General features: G+C 33.2%; 1 long non-coding RNA gene across 2 annotated transcripts in view; it reads left to right on the top strand.

Moving 5' to 3' along the window:
* The window catches only part of LOC143691565 (uncharacterized), a 77739-nt gene that overhangs the window by 23458 nt on the left and 34776 nt on the right, over positions 1-19505 (top strand). For both annotated transcript variants that reach the window (XR_013179579.1, XR_013179580.1), the window contains exon 4: positions 17403-17468. This is a non-coding gene — a long non-coding RNA (uncharacterized LOC143691565). The remainder of the gene's footprint in view (positions 1-17402; positions 17469-19505) is intronic.

Raw genomic sequence — 19505 nt, 5'->3', positions numbered from 1 at the left:
ACCTGTTTTATGTTTTTGAATTTTACAACTGTGCTGCAAAGTAGGCACATGTATTTTCCTCATTTTAAAGATGACACAATGGAGCATCAGAGAGGTTAAGTTGCATCCCCAAAGTCACAGAGTTAATAAAACACAAACGTGGGATCCGAACTCAGATCTGCCTCCAGAGTCCCTTAGGCTGGACACACTGTGGATTACATTTTCCATAGTCTTTCTGCTCTTTGTTTGAAACAGTTTGGTTCTCCTTTTTGGCCTCGTTTAGTCCATCTGAGATCATTTCCACTGGTTTCTTGAGTGTGCAGGACTTATTCTCACAAACTAGTGTTCTTCAACTGCACAATTCTACTGGGGCTAACTGTCCCTGTTCTCTGTGTTTCTACGGTTATTGTTTTATTCCCTTCTTTCTTTAAATTAGTGGGCTGTGCTTTGGGCCAGGTGGAAATCAGATATTTATTATATCATTTAACCTCTCTGAGCTTTAGAGTTCCATTTCTAAAAGAAAATTTCAGTATAAAATCCTTACTTAAATGATCATACAAGTTATTCCTGCTTTACCCTATTCTCTCAATGGTTACCCAAAAACAAACAAACAAACAAACAAACAAAAGTTATCCCTGGAAATTAGGAAAAAAAAATGACGTACATAGCAAAAGCAATTTACTTGTGAGACTTTGTATGTCCACTTTGAATAATAACTTCTCTATTTAGGCATTTCTATAGTCATAAACTAAATGGTCTTGATGTTTAAAACCTCAAGTTACAAGGTGCATTCCCTCAAACACTGTAGATTAGTATTATTGACTTTATGTTTTCCCTCCCCATTAGAAATGCCAAGAGGTCTGACTCAGGATCTCATTTCAGGTTTAATGATTCACTTCAATCCTATGAGACGAGTTTTGTTCACCTTGATTTTATCTTCTTTGTTATTACACAGATAAAATTACATGTTCACAAGCTTAGTTTGTGCACTTTACTGATTAGCATGGCACCTATCAAAACCGTTTTCCTAATCTCTTCTGTTGACACTTACTTTTGACACATTTAATTTATACAACTAAACTGTAACCAGTAATAATCTAAGAGTTTAATTCTCCTCTTTCCCTAACTTCCAAGAACTGGTATAGGGGAATCAAGGTTATAAAAAGGACTTCTCTTGGAAGTTTTATGGTTCTTTGAGAGTCACCTTTTGCTGTCACCCATAAATTCCTGAGGTTCTATTGATGAGTTAGCCGGCCAGAGTTAAAAATGTATCTTAGAACTTTACAATATACTTCCCCTCCATAAGGAGATTCCTAGCTTCATTTGTCTCTGAAGAAATGCAATTAAATTGAATGCAGAAGTTCTCAAAACTTTTGATTCCAAGAATCTTTTATGTTTTTAATAATTATTGAGGACTCTGAAGTGCTTTTGCTTATAGACTATATTTATTAAGAATTACCATATTAGAAACTGCAGGTAAGAAAATTTAATATGCATTTATTAATTTACTCAAAACAACCAAAATAAATCATGACGTGGTTACATGAATAGCACATTTTTTTTATTTTAAAAGGAACTATATTTTCAAAAGGAAAAAATGAAAGAAGTTTGGTATTGTTTCACATTTTTTTTGCAAAACTCTTTAATGCCTGTTTTTATAGAAGACAGTGGGATTTTGACATCTGCTTCTGCATTTAATCTGTTTGGATCTGGCTTTATGCAGATATATAATTGGAAATGGAAAAATATTTTAATAGTTTTTTCAGATAATTCTGAATAGTCTTCTTAGCTACTACATCAAAACTCATCAAATTGTTGTTTCCTAAATGTTAGTTGTGATATGGAATCTGGAAGTATATTAATAAACTCTTTACATTTGATTACATTAATTCATCTGCTTGTATTGCAATTTGACTTTTACTTATGCATGGTTTTATAACATTGGTCATTTGGAAACTATTGGCTTGATAAGTTATTTATATCTTCCAAATGATGATAAATTTCATTGTGTAATATCAAAAAAATTATCGCATTTGTAAATAACACCACCAATCCAAGTCTTAAAATACTGGGAACATATCAAGCTCACAGTGATGGCTAAAAGTTTTCCAAAATTCAAATTTCTGCTTCAGAGATTGACTTTTATTATTGGCAACAAATACAGTTAGTTGTTTCCTTACAGTTACAAGTTCACTTGATTCACTTTTTTTCTTAGAGTAAGCAGGTAGAAAATTTATTGAACACACGTGATAGGACATGCAGGCACTCTTGCAAAGACAGGTAAGAAAACTGAGAAACCTTGATTCATTTTGTAAAATACTCCATTTCCAAGTCTGAATGGCCATAGTTTGTCTATGATTCATCCTTTCCAATAAATACGATGCTCCTTTGAAAAGGGGCTAGTTCAGCTGTCAACTCAAGTAATTGCTCGTTTGTTTTCCCGAAGACAATCATTGCGTTTTGATATACAAGTGATTTATGTGTAATTCCTGTTAAATTATACCCAATATTAAAACAACTTGTTTAAAACCACAGAGGCTTTCTAAAAATATTTTTACTTTATTGATTTTATTAAAAATATTTCTTGTGCTTTCATTCTGAATGAAACTGAGTTTCTCTTGCTACTTTGTGCCACTGAAGAACACAATGACAACTAGAACAATTTGGTGCCACAGCTTTGATTTGTGCTAAGAACTTTATCCACCATTGCCTTTGCACCATCAGTGCAAATGTCAACAAAGTGAAAAAGGCAAATAATCTTTTGCATTTTTATGAAGATACTTTGTCAACATGGACCAACTCAAAGTATCTTTGGGGACCACAGATTTGTGGTCCACACTTTGAGAACTGGTCTAATAAAAAGAGCTTTAGTCAAGTGTTAGGAGGCCCATGTGGTAGACCCAGTTTTGCCAAAATTATTTTGTAATTTCATCTAAGTTTCTTAACCTCTCATACCTATTTCTTCATCTATATAAAGTTAAGGGTTCATGGCTAAGTTCTTCAGATAACCAAAATATTGCCATAAATATGTATACATTAATTACATAGGTCTCATTAGAACCAACTAGATGATTGATTTACTACAGAGCCCACATAGGGAAAAAACTGAATAAATATTTCATGTGCTTAATTAATGAAGTAAATCTTTATTTGCTAAAGCATGAGAATAGATATTACTGATAATTTGTCCAAATTGCATGAAAGTTAATACAGTGTGTTTGTTATATTCCAATGGAAACCTTACATTCGTTCAAATTAGTAAGTAGAAATGGAATTAGTTTATAGTAGAGTGCTGCTTCTCCATCTTTTATATAATTAAAAATTTAATGAGTAATCTATTATGAAAATCTTATTTTCAAAACTGCTTAGAAAAAGTGGTAATAGCATTTTCAAGTTAATTGAATTCTGTTGCTGGGTATGATTAGTATTAAGAAGTATATCTAAAACTTTAGTCTATGTTAACAGTGTACTAGTGCACATCTCTTTTCTAGGTCTATCGTTAATCATAATTTTTCCTTTTGTAGGTGTAAAAGAAAGGGTTAACTTGGTGAGCTAAGGGATAGAATCCTGCACAATCCAAGGAAAGAATGGGTTTTAATATCTCCTGGGCTAGAATCTTTGAATCTCAGAATATGCTGCCTAAAAAGTGTGTCTTTGTATACCAGAGAATTTGGCCAACCCACATAGTTTATGCTAAGTATGTGATTTGTAATGAATGCCTGTTTTGCTCTCCTAAGGCACTTTATGCCTTTGTCACTCACCCCACCAAAAACACTGGACACCAAGATTCAAGTGAGCTTTCCATGGCTGACAATACTTCATATATGTTGTTACACAATTGACAATACTTCATATCTGTTGTTACACACTGTTGCTAGGAGAATTAAGCACTGTCTGTGCAACTCTTACCTTTTTCCTTCACTGATTTGGTCCTTTTGTGACCATAGTCTTTTCTGAGTTTTGTGAGTCCTTTTAGTGAATCCTCAGATATGAGTGTGGGCTTTGGGACCCCTGATACAGTAGATTAGTACAAAATGCACAATGAGTTAGCACTGTCATTTGGAACCTATATCACACTACAGAATTGATCACACTGTATAACTTTACTCAGTCTTAGTAGGTGAGACTGGCTTGAATTCCCAATTATATACCTTGTGGACTTCAGAATTCTATAATAGTTCTGTAAATATTTTGATACTTTAGTTTTCACTTCCATTTTTAAATTCTACTCTTACACATACTATCTATTCTGTATCAAGTCAATTTCAGATATTTATTTTAGAAGCTTTCTCACTTTTAATTAATATTCCTCTATACCTAGCATTCTTAGTATAATAAACTGCAGCAACAAAACTTCTCTTTCCATAAATCTGACATCTAAGCTAATGCAGAAAACCTCTCCTTTATTCCTAGAAACAATTAGAAACACTGAATATTGTAAATTACTCATCTGGGTTCTCATGAAAGAAAAGAAAACTCTCAGTCCCAGTGCCACAGAGGGGATCAAACTAGAATGTTAAGAATACAAGTTGACCCTGTGGTTAATTTGGGGCAGCAAATTGAATCTGAGACCCTTGTAATAAATTTAAACCAACAAAGGGCTTCCCAGTGGATGAAAGAGGAACTAGACACACTCTTCCCATCAGAGTGGTCAAAATGTTTCCTTGCTCTGGCTTTAGGCAAAGAAAAATACCTTCCTAAGAGAAATCAGTACCTGTTATGCTAAATGAATACAACTCTATGTGCTGCAGAAAGTCCTAGATTAAAGATTCCATGTAAGTTGTCCCTGGACCAGAGATATTCTTGGAAAAATGAAACACCACTCTACAATAGCCCTTTTAGATGTGGAAAGGAATTATGAAGAGGAAAGAAAAATTCACAAGTCCTGAAAAAAGAGGAGCCTGCGATTTTTTTTATTTTTATTTTTATTTTTTTTAAAGGAAAGACAGAGAGAAGGAAGGAAGGATAGATAGAAGGAAGGAAGAGAGGAAGAAAGGGAAACATCTTTTTTAAACATTTTCTTGTTTTATTGTATTTTGTTTCTCCGTTTTCGTTACATGGGCTGGGGCCGGGAATCGAACCGAGGTCCTCCGGCATAGCAGGCAAGCACTTTGCCCGCTGAGCCACCGCGGCCCGCCCCGAGCCTGCGATTTTGAAATAAATCACAGCATAGATGAATGAACAAGGTGTCATGAATAAATCATCAGTTATAATAAAAAGAATCCAAATGCTTGCATGACAGAGGTAAAATTAAAGTGATAAAACAAAAGTAGTATTTTTTAAATGACTAAAGTAATAAAAGAAGGCATAAAAATTATAAGGATAGGACAAAATAATACACAAATATATCATTTTGGAAAAATAGACATTTGGAAAAAGATTTGGAAAAGAGTGAAATAATTAAATTAAACTTAAAAATATAATTGAAATAAAACATTCAATAAATGGGTAAATGGTACCGTAGACTCAGATAAAGCAGTAATTAGCACAATTAGCACTCTGGAAAGTTATTCTAAGGGAATTATTTGTAATGACTGCACAGAAGTATAAAACAATGAAGAATTTAAGACATGGTTAAGCGATATGAAGAATAAAATATATTACATAGGAATTCTGAAAGGAGAGACTAGAGAAATTCTAACAGAGAAAATTTCCAGATATATGAGAAATATTTTCCAGAGCTGATGAAATGTTAAGAAACCTCATTTTGAAAAACCAAAATCAAGCACCAAGCAATAAGAATAAATATAAATTCAAATCTATACAAATCACCGTGAAACTCTAGAATACCAAAAAAGGAAGAAAAATAAAATTTTCTTTAAATTTAAAAGCAATATTAAATAAAATAAAAGTTAGTCTGCTGGAAGACTTCTGAAAAGCAGCAACAGCAGCCATACAAATAACAGAATAATATTTTCAAGTTGCTGAGAGAAAATAATAGAAAACTTAGACTTCTTTACCAAATTAAGTTAGATTTCACAAATTAAGTGTCAAATAAGGATATTTTCAGCAATGTGTGAGAGAATATGCCACCCAAATGCTCTCACGAGAAATTCTAAAGTATAGAATTTCTGTACTTTATAGAAAGTATAGAATAACCAAACTCAGGAGGGAGTGGAATTTGAATAACAATAGTTAAGGAAATAATTAGTAAATATCGATATGAAAGTGTACTGGCTGTAAACAATAACAATACAACAGCAGTAATAATGTGACAAATTTTGGAGGTTTAAACAAGATAAAATAGCATGCCAGATAAAATTAAATGAGATATAAGTGTGATGCGAGCTAAAGATTGACATTGTGGTAGAGCTATTGATTCATTTTTAGACTTCGTTAAGTATAGTATGCATATAAAAAATTTTAACTGTAACCCCTATGTAAATAGAAATGACATGTATATTTCCAAATCAATAAAAATGGAATAAAGAAAAGTGAGCTAAAATAAGAGAATTAAAAAATTAGTGGGTTTAAACATACAAATAAAAAAATATCTTGGTAAATAGAAATCACAAAACGATGCAGAACTAAATCCAAATATATTATTAATTATAATAAATAACAGAGGAAGAAATTTTCTGGTTAAGAATCATAATTCTGAATATGTGTTAATATGTAAAGGCATTCAGTTAAATGAAATTTTTAAAAACTAATTCAATAAATATTTTTTGAGACCCTACTATTGTGACAGACATTGTTTTAGATGCATTCAGTACATCATTGATCAAACAGTCCTGTCCTCACGGAACGAAACTTTGAGTGTGAGAAACAATGAATTGTAAATAAGTATGTTATATAAAAGGCAAAATATATTAAACATAGAGCACATTTAAAAGAGAGAACATTTAAAGAAAATTATTAATGTAAAATAACATGTCAAGTAGATACTTTTCAAAAGAAATTGATATATCTGAATGAATATGAGAAATATTACTAGGAATAAATAAATATTTCTATTTGTATGATTCAAAAGTTTTACTGGAAGATATAAAAATCCTACACCTCAATGAACCTAGCAACATAACTTCAAATTTGCAGAGTAAAAATTAAAATAATTAAAATGAGATAATTATAATTTTTGAGTTTTTGAGATCTTAGTTTGACTCTTTAAAAATTGCTAAAGCGGGCCACAGTGGCTCAGCAGGTAAAGTTCTCGCCTGCCATGCTGGAGACCCAAGTTCAATTCCCAGTGCCTGCCCATGTCAAAAAAAAAAAAAAAAAATTGCTAAAGCAAATGATGATTTCAAGGACTATTATTTGAGGAATACAATCATGAAAACAAATTTGAGCCAATGGATATGCCCCCAACATAGAGTAAAAATGTTTTTTGTTCTTATTTTTAATACATTTACACTAGATTTTCAAAACCTTAAGGGAACAGATAATTCCATTGTGCATGAATTTTCCTAGCAAATGGAAAAAGAGAAAACTTACACTATCATGAGGTTTAATATAATCTGGATAGCAAAAAAAAAAAATCAACAAAAGATTAGGAAAGGGAAAATTATAGTTCAACTTTATTTTATAAAATTTAGAAAAAAAATCTAAATATATTTAAAATGGGAACCAGGTAAGGTATGAAAATAAAATTGCTTCTCATAACCCCGTAAATTTTAACCCAGGACTGTTAGAACATTTATAAACCTATTGAAGTCTTTTTACATCTTAACAGTCAAGTAGAGGGAAACTACATGACTATTATAGTAGAGGCAGCAATTTTTTAACTAAAATTTTACACTTAATTCAAGATAAAAACTCTTAGCACACTTGGGATGGATGAGAAAATCTTCATCCTACCAGAGTATCTAACAAAAAGATACATATGCATTACACAAAGGTGAAATATTTAAAACATTTATATGTCTGCAAGGAATAAGATAAGGAAAACTACCAACATAACCTTCTAATCAACACTGCACTGGACGTTCTAGTTTTCACGATAAGATAAGAAAAAGAGAAGATAATTGGATGAAAGAAGACTTGTCATACTCTTATAATGTGATAGTCTCTATAGAAAGGCCAAGGGATTCTACAAACAATTAGAGTAAATAAGAAAATTCAGCCAAAATTTCTGGTTGCAGAGTAAACATAAAAAATTAAATGTTCCAGTGTTTGAAATGAACAATTAAAAAGGTAATTAAAAATGCGGGTACCATTTGCAACACAGAATCATTAATATTCTTATGAACAAATATAAGGAAATGTATCATCACTACAGAGAAATCTACTATTGACAAAATAAGACATGTTATTAGAGTTATCATTGTTGTGATGTAAGCACTAAACATCATGAAGATACCAATGCTCCTCAAATTAAACTACTAAGTGAATGCAAGTCTTATTAAAAATCTCTGTTATTAAAAAAAACAAGTTCATTCATGAAATTTGATGAACTTCTCTAAAATTCATTTGGAAGGACAAAGGGACAAGCCTGGCTTAGATAAATGTGAAACTAAGTTATATAAGAAAAGCTTAAATATTCGTATTTCTAGACTAAATGTAAACATAGTACTATAGTAATTTAAATGATATGGGTTTGAGTAGAGCTTGAGATATAAGCTAATATGTATGTATAAATATATACATATATAAACTGTATATGCATATAAGCATATGTTTATGTATATGTATGTGTGTGTATGTGTGATTGTGTGAAAAATGTAGTGGCATTACAAAACTACAAATCGATGGTGGAAAATGGATTGAGTCTTCAGGTAAAGGTAATTGGCTATATTTACAGAAATGGATGAGTTTATGTTCCTTCTTCACACTACATGTGAAGCAGTATCTTTGTAATTAATTACTTAAATACATAAAGTTCCTTAAAACATTTAGATGAAGACCTTTCAGGTAAAATTTCTTATACAAATAAGGTTAAGGAATGATTTCTCAAGGAAGGTAGAAAAACCACAATTCTTAAAAAATGGATACACTTGATTATATTAGAAAGGACACCATAAAGTAAAATGATCTGCCAAAGACAGGGAGCGATTTTTTTCTTTGCATTTAGTTGACAATGGCTTAGTATTAAAAGCATGAAAAGAAGATAACTAAATGAAAAATAGGCAAAATATATGAACAAGCAATTCACAGAAGAGGATTTTGACTGAGGAATAATCACATACAAAGCTGTTCAGCATAACTCATAATCTGAGATATCATACCACAACCATAATATTTTCAAACACTTAAAACTCTGGTCACAAGCATTGCCAAAGATAGAAAATTGGTACTCAAACATTACTAGTGGAATGTACATTGTTAAAATTACATCAGATCCATTCGGTTTAATTAAGTATCACTGTGATAGTCATAGCCTATGACATAGTAATTTTGCTTTTAGATATCTACAGTTGGTGATGTTCTAAAGATGTTTGAGGAGAAATGAGGCAGGGTATTTATTGCAATGTGCTTGCAATAATGATAAAATATAAATGGCTAATGAATAAATATAGTATTTATATTTAAATAAATGAACTAGATTTTATATATATAAATAAGAAAATATAATCTTAAGTGAAAAAATTGCAAAATATCCCTGTAGTATAACAATTCTGTACATTCTGATTACTGAAAGCCAAATTGTGGATACAGCCATGTATAGTCAAAGTACAAAAAATATTTAGAAGAATATGCACATTAACTTCAGGTTAGTGGCTCCCTGTGGGGAAGAAGGAAGACGGAAAGAGATGACAGTGTGTTCGGTTTAAACTATGTTTGTGTGTGTGTATATATATATATATATATATATATATATTTTTTTTTTTTTTGGCATGGGCAGACACCGGGAATCGAACCCAGGTCTCCAGCATGGCAGGCGAGAACTCTTACCTGCTGAGCCACCATGGACCGCCCTTTTTTTTTTTTTTCTTTTTAATACGAGAGATAAATGAAACAAATATGGACGATATGGTGCTGTCTGTTATACTGAGGTAGTGTGCACACTCATACTTGTTGCATATATTCTGTATTTTCTGCATGCTTGAAATATTTATAACATAATCCCTTGGTCGACAACTTTGCAGCCAGAGAAGAGGAAGGGTTGCTACGCGGCGCTCCCGAGCCCCCTTGACCACCTCTCCGCTGGTATTTTCTACTGATCCCAGTTAAAATGCAGAGCAACCTACTTCTCTGGTCCTCTTGCTTCCCATCACTTCTGTTTCCCGTTTTTTCTGAGGAAAAAAAGATTAAAAATATCTCTTGTTTTAATTTGGCACTTCTGAACTATTAGGTTTTGTCATCAGGCCTACGCCAAGCAACTTATTTATTGAAATATTTTTCAACACAAAGTAGTTTCCCTCTAAGAGGAACTCTGGTATCATACTTTAAGATAAAGATTTTTAACTCTTCACAGTTCTTTTAGTAAAATACTGAGAAACTTTCTTATGATTTGCTTTGCCCCTCCAAGAATTCAAATGCAGAGAAACATTACGTGGTGGTCTGACGATGAGTAAAGTGGAAGGCAGTCAAATCATTAAACATGAATTCTCTCTCCCCACCATTTGTTAGCCTCAGTGTCTAGCATTACAAAATAGCAAAAGCAATATTAGTGAAGGTGAAAATAAATCATGTGGAATAATTATGCATTCTTTAATATTAGGAAAGTTTAAATATTTAAATGATAGATGTTTACATAGGGAGGCATATTATCATATTTTCATGTACTTATTTTACCTTTTTGATTTTTAAATTTAATTTGTTGATATTTTATAGTGCTACTGTGGGTTTGCTAACTATAATCAAATAGTTTGGGTATCCCCATTTCAAATTACTCCCAATTATGAAATTATAATTTTGAGTCCTTTTAGTGATGCTTATATAAGATGATAGTTTAGAATTCAGTACACTGAATCCTAAGTTTTGCCAAAAGAAATACCATGAAGGAAAAGTAACAATAGGATCACAATTTTTAATTCCTTAATCTCAGTCCTTTACTGTTTCCTTGATCTAAATTTACTTTCAAAATATATGCAAAATTATTATATTTCAGATTTACCAAGAATATTAATATATAAGTGAAAAACTTCAGGGTATGCTTGTTCATATTCATAGCCATGGATAAAGTGTTGGCTTCAGCTCCAATTTTTAATGAAAGTTAAAAATTAGTTATCCTTTAAAATAAGATAAAGTAGGATTAAAATGGTAATTTACTTTTTTTTTAGAGCCTGGGTTTAAATTCATTATTTTCACAGCCTTCAATATTTCCTGTTAAGATCTTTTGCAGCCTTTTCAAATTCCTGCAAACTTCCTCTGGAGGGCAGTATTAGCATAACTAAAAGAATTAGCTGGCTGGGAGTGAAAGACACTGTGTATTTGTTGGTGCTAAGCATCTCATTTCAGCTCTGAGTGTTCAGCATGACTTTAACTTTTCCATCTCCTTAGCGGAAAAATAAACTGTCTATCCCTTTTGAGGATTATGAAAGTCATCCCCTGTCACATTATACCCAATTTAAAAACAAACAACATTTCTACCCTCCTTTTGGCTTCTTGATAAAACATCCTGGAAAGGTAAAATGTGATTTCTGTGGAAGAAATTTTGACACAATTGCTTAATAATAGGAAAATTTCAGGCATGTAAGTACAGAATAGAAATCAGCTAATCATAAAATCACATCTACACTTAATTCTCAGCATAATCCTTTACTCACTAAATGAGAGAGAATTCAAGGCAAAAACATGACAGCAGAGGTCAAAGATGTATTATGTTTTTAATATGTCTTTTGAGAATACTTGTTATTTTAGGAAAGTGAGGCTGTTCGGAAAGCTGTATTTGATGACTATAACCTTAGTAATCAGTTCACTAAATAATTTATGTGATCCCACTCAGAATTCTAATTGAAAAGGAATGCTTTTCATTGAAAGCCAATTGAGATAATTACTTCTATAAATAACACCTGGGTCACTGTACTGTGTATTTGTAAGTGTATCTTTGAATTTTCTGAAAATTTACTTTGAATTTTACTAAAATGTAAAAAAAAAATTAAGAGAGTTTATAGGTTTTTTTACAGCTTTTAAATTGCAATACACCTTCAAAAGCAATTTAAATCTTTTCAAAAATAGGGCGCCACAGCGGTGGCTCCGTGGGAGAATTCTCACCTGCCATGCGGGAAACCCGGCTCAATTCCCGGTGCCTACCCATGCAAAAAATAAAAATAAAAAAGCTTTTCAAAAGTATTCTTTCATTTTAACGATATTAGCATAAAAGTAATGCAACAACTATAATTTGTGATATTTAAAAATAGTTTCAGAAGGGAAGAAGAAAAAATTATAAAGAAAACAATTGGAAAAGGGATACCATATCTCTTAATTTTCCCAAATTATACATACTTCCTAGGTACAGTCCACATCCACCTGTTTTCATTTCTGAACTATTTTGCCAATATGACGTTTACATTGACTAACCTATCTCAAGTCAACCACAGCATATTGATGACATTTATGCAAAGTCAGCATTTTTTTTCTTCAAAGAAAATGATCTTTTACTGGTTCCCAGCAGATTATACAGTTGTGTTTATCAATGTCTGGTCTCAGCATGGATATTTACTCTAATTAAGATGGTTCTAGGTTCAGGCCTGGGGAAGCATGTTCTGCTTATGCAAGTTTCCTAGTAGAGCATTCTAATCAAGCGATCCCACACAGTGTAGAGTGCTTCCAGAGCCATCTGTCCTCATAGGAATTCAAGTAATTCTGCATTGTACTCTATATGTATCCATACTTTTTTCAAAAAGAAAGGGAATATCCAAAACATTATGTCATGTTTTTCACTTACTTCAGTATTCTTGGGATTCACTGTCAAAGCCATATTTGAGAAGCAAGAGAAAGAACAGGCGTTTTTAATTCACAACTGGTTCAGTTTATTGCTTACTGGAATTGAGCCATGTGCACGTTATTAATGCCTCTAAACGTCAGTTGCTCCCTGTAAAATGTAGTTAATATTAGAATTAATATTCGACAGAACCATCTGAAATTTGCTATTTATGTAAAAATGGTGAAGTAGTGACAATTTCTTATTGTTCAACCTAGTAATAGCTCTGCCACACACACACACACACACACACACACACAAAGACAATATATATAAAGCTCCCAATACAGTGATTGACTCACAGTAATTTAAGTTATTGTAAGAAACTTATTTAGGGATCCATTTATGCTAATAGTGTAAATAAAAAATACTCTGTATATTATAAATAAAAAATACTCTATTGGGATACACAATCCAAAGTCTATTGGAATTAGATGGCAGTTGCATTTTTACTACTTAATAGCTATGAGAGGAAACATTTTCATATCATAAAAAACTGCTTAACATGGTTGTTAAAATGATTACATGAGACCATGTGTTTGGGCATGTCAGTTACGTGTACTTATTCATTAAAGAAACAGTAAAATAGAACCAATAGGTACATGTAGAAACAGTACAAACAAGTATCATTTCAGGTTCTGTTTTAGATTTGGGAATACAGCAGCGAACAAGACAAAGTACATTCCATCTTGAAGCAAATATGCTAGTAAGAGACCGACAATAAGAGGTTGATAAATTCAGAGGCAAAAGAATTTCAGATAGAGATGAAAAAAATCTGAGCCTGTAGTAGGTGCATAACAGATTTTTAAAATTCAACATTGTTTCTTTCATCGTTGTATATGCATACCATTTAATCACAGTAAAATTCCTTTACTTTGGAGCTTTATTTCTGTGAATATATTATAAGGGGCTCCATACATTTGGACAATCTAAAAAAATCCTAATTATTTATCAGCTTCTCTGTATAGCAATAGCCTGTGAAAAGCCTCTCTCTCTTTTTGTTCATTAATCCTTTGGCAATAATATTTGGATCTGGTTAAAGGAACTTTCGCAATAAAATTTCCGGGCTAAATCTAATCTAAGAAATACAGTAATTGTCACCTAGCTATCTGAATTACATTTCCCTAAATAACTAGCCTTCTTAGGAGAAACGTTTTATTTCACCTTCTCTTTTTATAACTGCGTCCCTTTGGAATCTTTTATCATTTTATTGCATTTGAAGCGCTTTCTTTTTTGGGAAAAAAGAGATCACTTTGAACTTTACAAACAGATATAAATGGAGAGGAAAAAGGGGAAGGTCAAATTTTGGGTTTGCTAACCTTGGCAGTGTCCTTTGAAAATAGTCCCCAGGTAGCTTTAACTTCTGCAGGCGCCTGTGAGCCTGAGATCACCCCCAGGCCTGGCCCGCTTGGCAAACTGACAGAGGTCAAATTTTCACACAAATGAACAATTTCCCAGATAAAGTGAAACTGGTACTTAAGCTCAAGCTCTAATGAGCAGCCCTCTGTCTTCAGCTCCCACTTTAAAGTATCCCCAAGGTTTCCAGTACAATTTCATTTGACCTTTAGCTAAAGACCATATTTTACTAGATCACCGATGCCCTCCTTTCCCTGGAGCATGTGCCTATGTCAGCGTTTATGAAAAACCACGAACCGCACATTATCCCTCTTTAAGAATGCCACTTTGCCTCTCACCCATTTCCCCTGATCTTCTCTCTCCTTTGAAGGAGAAGCTTTCAGATTGTTTCTTTGAATTCCCCAAACAGCATACTTTGGGTTTATATATATTGGTCTGGGGACAATTATGGACTTTGCGAACTACTATTCTTTTTTTGACAATCTAAAAGATGTGTGGTCTTTCTTATGGTTATATAGTGAGCAGAGTATTTGAATTCTAGGAATCTCAAATAATTTATACAATTCCTCTTTTCCTACCTTGTTTCATAATGAGAATTGCATAACAAAATTAGTTGTCATATTGCTATTTGTCCGGTTGTTAACTGCCTCTATCATACAATATTGATACCAGTAAAATGAGACAAATCTCATTCAACAGATGCAGAGGAATACCATTAGATTATCAGGGAGAAACCCTCAGTTCCCACTAATCATTTATCCACAGAGGGGAGGGATTTCTATTGCACTACCAAGAGGCAAAAGCTCAGAGGGATACCTTTCTCTTTTCTCTACCTCGCTCACTCCTGCCAAGGGAATAGGACTGAGTTATTAACTCAGTGCCTGTGGCTACTCCCCATTCACAATCTGACTGACCCCAGAGAGCAAAGTGATCTGCTTTTCTTGTCATATGATAAGCATACTGAGGCTGGCTTTGTCTCGGTGAGAATGAGCCTTGCAGTTTGGGAGAGTAGGTTAATCCTGGGGTGAAATGTTAGGAACCACATTGTGGCTGTACAAAGAAGCTCTGTCCAGCAGTCCCATTTCTAACACTAAGAAAGCTGAATCTTGGTCTTCATCTATCTCATTTGTGTACATCTTTCAATCAGTAGGAAATGTGGGAAAGAAAGTGAGGGTGTTAATTATCGGTGTTCTAAAGACTCAACACGTATAAAAATGCCTTCTGATCTGTAAAATGGTACAGATTAAGTTATCACTACCACCATATTATTATTATTATTCATTCTAATCCATTTGAAATTTGAAACAACTGAGTATTCAGTTGAGTCAGGATTTGAACTGGCTGCGTGTTTAGATCTGGAAATATGTAAGTAATAAATGCAATTATTTGGATATTCGAAGCAGATTTAAGGAAACAAATGTGAAAATTTTGTGACTTTTAGAATTTATACATTTATACAGCCATTGGCAATACAAATTCAAATAAAAATAGCTACTGGAATTTTTCAAGGATGTGCTACATGATACTTTTGTTACAAAATGACTAATTAGTAGTATCTTATTTAATTTACAGAAATCTAGATAGGTAGATATTATTGTTTCTATTTCACAACTGAACCTCAGAAATGATAGACATGTTCTAAGGTTACATAGCTAGTAAATCTTAGAATTCAAATTCGTGGCTAAGATGGTCAATTACCAGAACCCAATGTGCTGATTGCTATATTTTCCTGCCTTCAGAAGGAGGAGGCACGACTTAAGCCTTGAGAGAAATGTGTCCCTCCTTTGGAATAATTTTGTCAGAAAAAGAAAATTGCTCTCTGACTCTTAGCTTCAGTAAAATTGTATTTCATTAACATTAGAAAATATTAAAAGCAGTTTATTCTTTTACAATATTTACTAAAATATATTGCCAACATACATGAATTATAAATATATGATTGTTTTCTCCACGTGATCCTATGAACCAAATAAGCAATTAGCTTATGTCACCAGCAATGGCAAAGCATTTCAACAATTTGGATAGATTATTTGAAGAGTTAAGATGAACCATTCCTTCAGAGTAAAAGCAAAATTATATGTATAATACAGAGGAAGAAAGACAAATTTATGTATGGCTCCAATTTCCAGGAAGAGTTGCATTAGGATGCAGAGTCTAAAGTCTAGGCAAGAGCTACCCCAGTCATAGGTTCATTCAGTTTTACTCATACACATTAACAGCAGGGGCACATGCCAGACCGATTTTCTACTTCCTCCATTCTATCAAAAGGTTATCTGCCAAAGTCATCCCAATAAAAGTAAATATTCATTCAACAAATATGTATTTTTCCAGGACGGCAGCTCATAATTTGGTATTCTAATTCTTCTTTAGAGTTTATTTAGTTATATTTTCCCTAAACGTAGGGTACAGCTTTGGGAATAGAGGGCACCAAAAAAAAAAAAAAAAAAATCACTAAGTACTTGGAGCTTGGGAAACAAAATGATGTTATACACACACACAAAGAATGTGTGATGTTCTGTGAAAAGAAGCATGCGTAGGTATGAAGCAATCTGAGGGAAAAATGAATAATTGTCTTTGTTTGCCTGGAACTGAGGGATTTCTCTGGATACTAGACTTTCAATGCTAAAACTGGGATAGTTCTAGACAAACCGGCACAGTTGAACAACCTAAATCAGAAAATTATTCAGTAAGAAGAGATATTTGAGGACAAAGATTTAAAAATAATACTATTATCATTGTTACTGCCATTATTTCTAGCATTCACCAACCTGATGGGATGTCAGACAATTTTCTAAAACAGTATAAATGGCCACTGTATGATACATGAAGTGGAAGCATATAGAAATGGGCCAGGAATATATAAATATGTTTGAACCAGGACAGAGTAAGATATTTGGAAACAGCGGGAACTGAGGACATCAGAAAGTAAGAGCATGTCTAAAGTCATTAAAATGTAATTTATTTTAATGCTGTGCTTGTTCTCAACAAGTAACATTTGCAGATGGTATCTGCTCAACAGCTACCAGTTTGAAATTCTGAGGGATCAACAGATGATTTTCCACAGTGAATACAAAGGAAGACATTCCAGGGAAAGAGAAGACCATGTGCTAAGCAACAGAAGTATAAAAGAGACAAGTGCTGAAATGTTCAGTATGGCAGGAATATACATTTTGGGGGAAAGAGAAGAAAGCAGTGGGAGTGGGGGTGGTGAATAAAATGGATTAGGATCAGATTATGAAAGAATTTCTTGTTTATGTTGCAGGCAGTGGTCATCTGACAGAAGTTTTGCAATAGGAGTGTGACACTATTACAGCTAGATTTTTGAAAGGTAAATTTGATGCTGTGTTAACAATCATTTGAAGAAAAGGAAGGAACCAGAAAGAGCAGTTGAAAGGTTGTGGCCATTTTCACCTAAAAATCATAATACCCTGAACAAAGTTTGTGACAGTGGGGTTGAAGAGAAAGAATTCAAAGGATGTAGGAAGTCAAATTGAGTATTTTGGTACATGACTAATGATTATCGTAGTCAAGGAGAAACAAAGAATGAGCATGATTAGAGGTTTCTTTGCTTGAATGGGTGAATAAAATATGATTTATTATGAGTGATTTGAAAGTCAGAAAGTGAAACAGAATAGAGCTGGGGGGATGAGGGAATACGGTCATTTTTAGTTTAAATATGTACATAGTTCTATGCGCTGTAATGAAGCAATGAACTGGGAATTTTTTTAGCATTCTTAATATCAATCCTATGTCCAACAACTTTTTGGTAGGAATGCTATAAATTTGGCATAATGAACATGGATTTAAAGCAAATAAATGTATAGAAACTGGCAAATGGCTAAGTAGACCTCTGGCAAATATAAACTCACTTTATCCCAAGATGAAAAAAAAAATGTGGGAGGGATTAGTTTACTAGCAGCCTTTATTTCTGGCTTCAGTACAAGTCATCTTTCATAGTCTTATAGGATGTTATTTAGGGAATATTTCATCAGGCTAATTCATCAACATTAATACTATTTATTACAAGTTTACAGTGCAGTACTTTTATTACATAATTTGCTAGATAGGAAGAGATACAATTGCTTTCACCCCCCCCAAGGAAGTTATAGTGCAAAAGGTAAATGCCAAAAACCATTATCAATTATGTTAGACTTTTCAGCATAATAATTTATTGATTAGGGCCTAGTGAAGTTATAGAACCTACCACCACCAGCTCCCAATCACACAGACATGTACTCAAAGACATGTACACAAAGTTACATATAGCAAGTGAATGGCACTACACAAACCACAAATATTTATTTTACAACTACTATGTGCAAAGCTTTGTCATAGGTATTGGCTAGTGAGAAGTAATAACTAATAGCTTATCTTTTTTGCCTCCAATGAGTATATATTCATTGACGATGGTGAAAAATTAAGTAGTGCTTTTGGTAACATCATGTCTTTACACTTTGTGATAAAGGAAGTTTGTTGGTTAGACAAATGAGTCAGCTTCAGAAATGGGTGGGGGTAAAAAATAGAGAAAGGGAAAAGTGAAATTGAGATGAGTTTATGGTCTGCAGTAGAAGTAAACCTCATCAGTGTCAGCAAGCACACAGCATTAGCTCCAAATGCCCCATTCTGTTGCCCACTGCAAGGCTGACTAATCAGCCTCAGAATTTGTTTCTTCTATGCTGGAATTAGCCTTACAGTCCTATTTAGGCAGCACTGAAAGCAGTCATTATCGTCAATCACAAGTGGCGTTTGTCTTCATAGATTTTTGCAATGAGAAAATGACAATTTAAAAGCTAAGAAATACCAATGAGGAAGTAAACGATGTTTTGTATAATAACATGTCTGAAGAAGGCATTCAGAACATTTATTTCTGAAATTGATTTGAGAAGCATGTGGTCCAAACAGTGAGGAGATAATTAAAACAGTAGACTGTCACTCATGGGTTAGTAGGGGGATTGAAGGGATTTAGAACTCTAAGGAGAAGATTAGAGTAAAACTTATAAACGTGCATCAGATATGGGTCAGCATGCCTTTTGTCCTATACAACAGAGTCATACTACCTCCTCCCCTCTTCTTCTTCCTTTCCCTCATTCAAAGAGAAACTATTTTCTTTTTCCTTTGGAGAAATTGGATAGTGAATATTGTTGGACTCTTAGATGCCAAGTACTCAGATAAGGTGAAAGTTAACATGAGAAATTATTAATCCCCTTGCCCCCTATTCACATCTCTGTTCTCAGAGAAGAGGCAGCTGAGTGCTTGCTCAACTCCTTCCTATTCCTCCTAAACCGGGAGCAATTGGAAAAACCCTTCTCTGAAGAACCAGACTCATCCTAAAGAAAAAAATCTCTGCAACCAGCCATGACGGAGT

This window comes from Tamandua tetradactyla, chromosome 7, assembly GCF_023851605.1.
Source record: "Tamandua tetradactyla isolate mTamTet1 chromosome 7, mTamTet1.pri, whole genome shotgun sequence".
Classification (NCBI taxonomy): Eukaryota; Metazoa; Chordata; class Mammalia; order Pilosa; family Myrmecophagidae; genus Tamandua; species Tamandua tetradactyla.
Note: the sequence above shows the minus strand (reverse complement) of the source record. Positions and strands in the feature narration are given on the sequence as shown.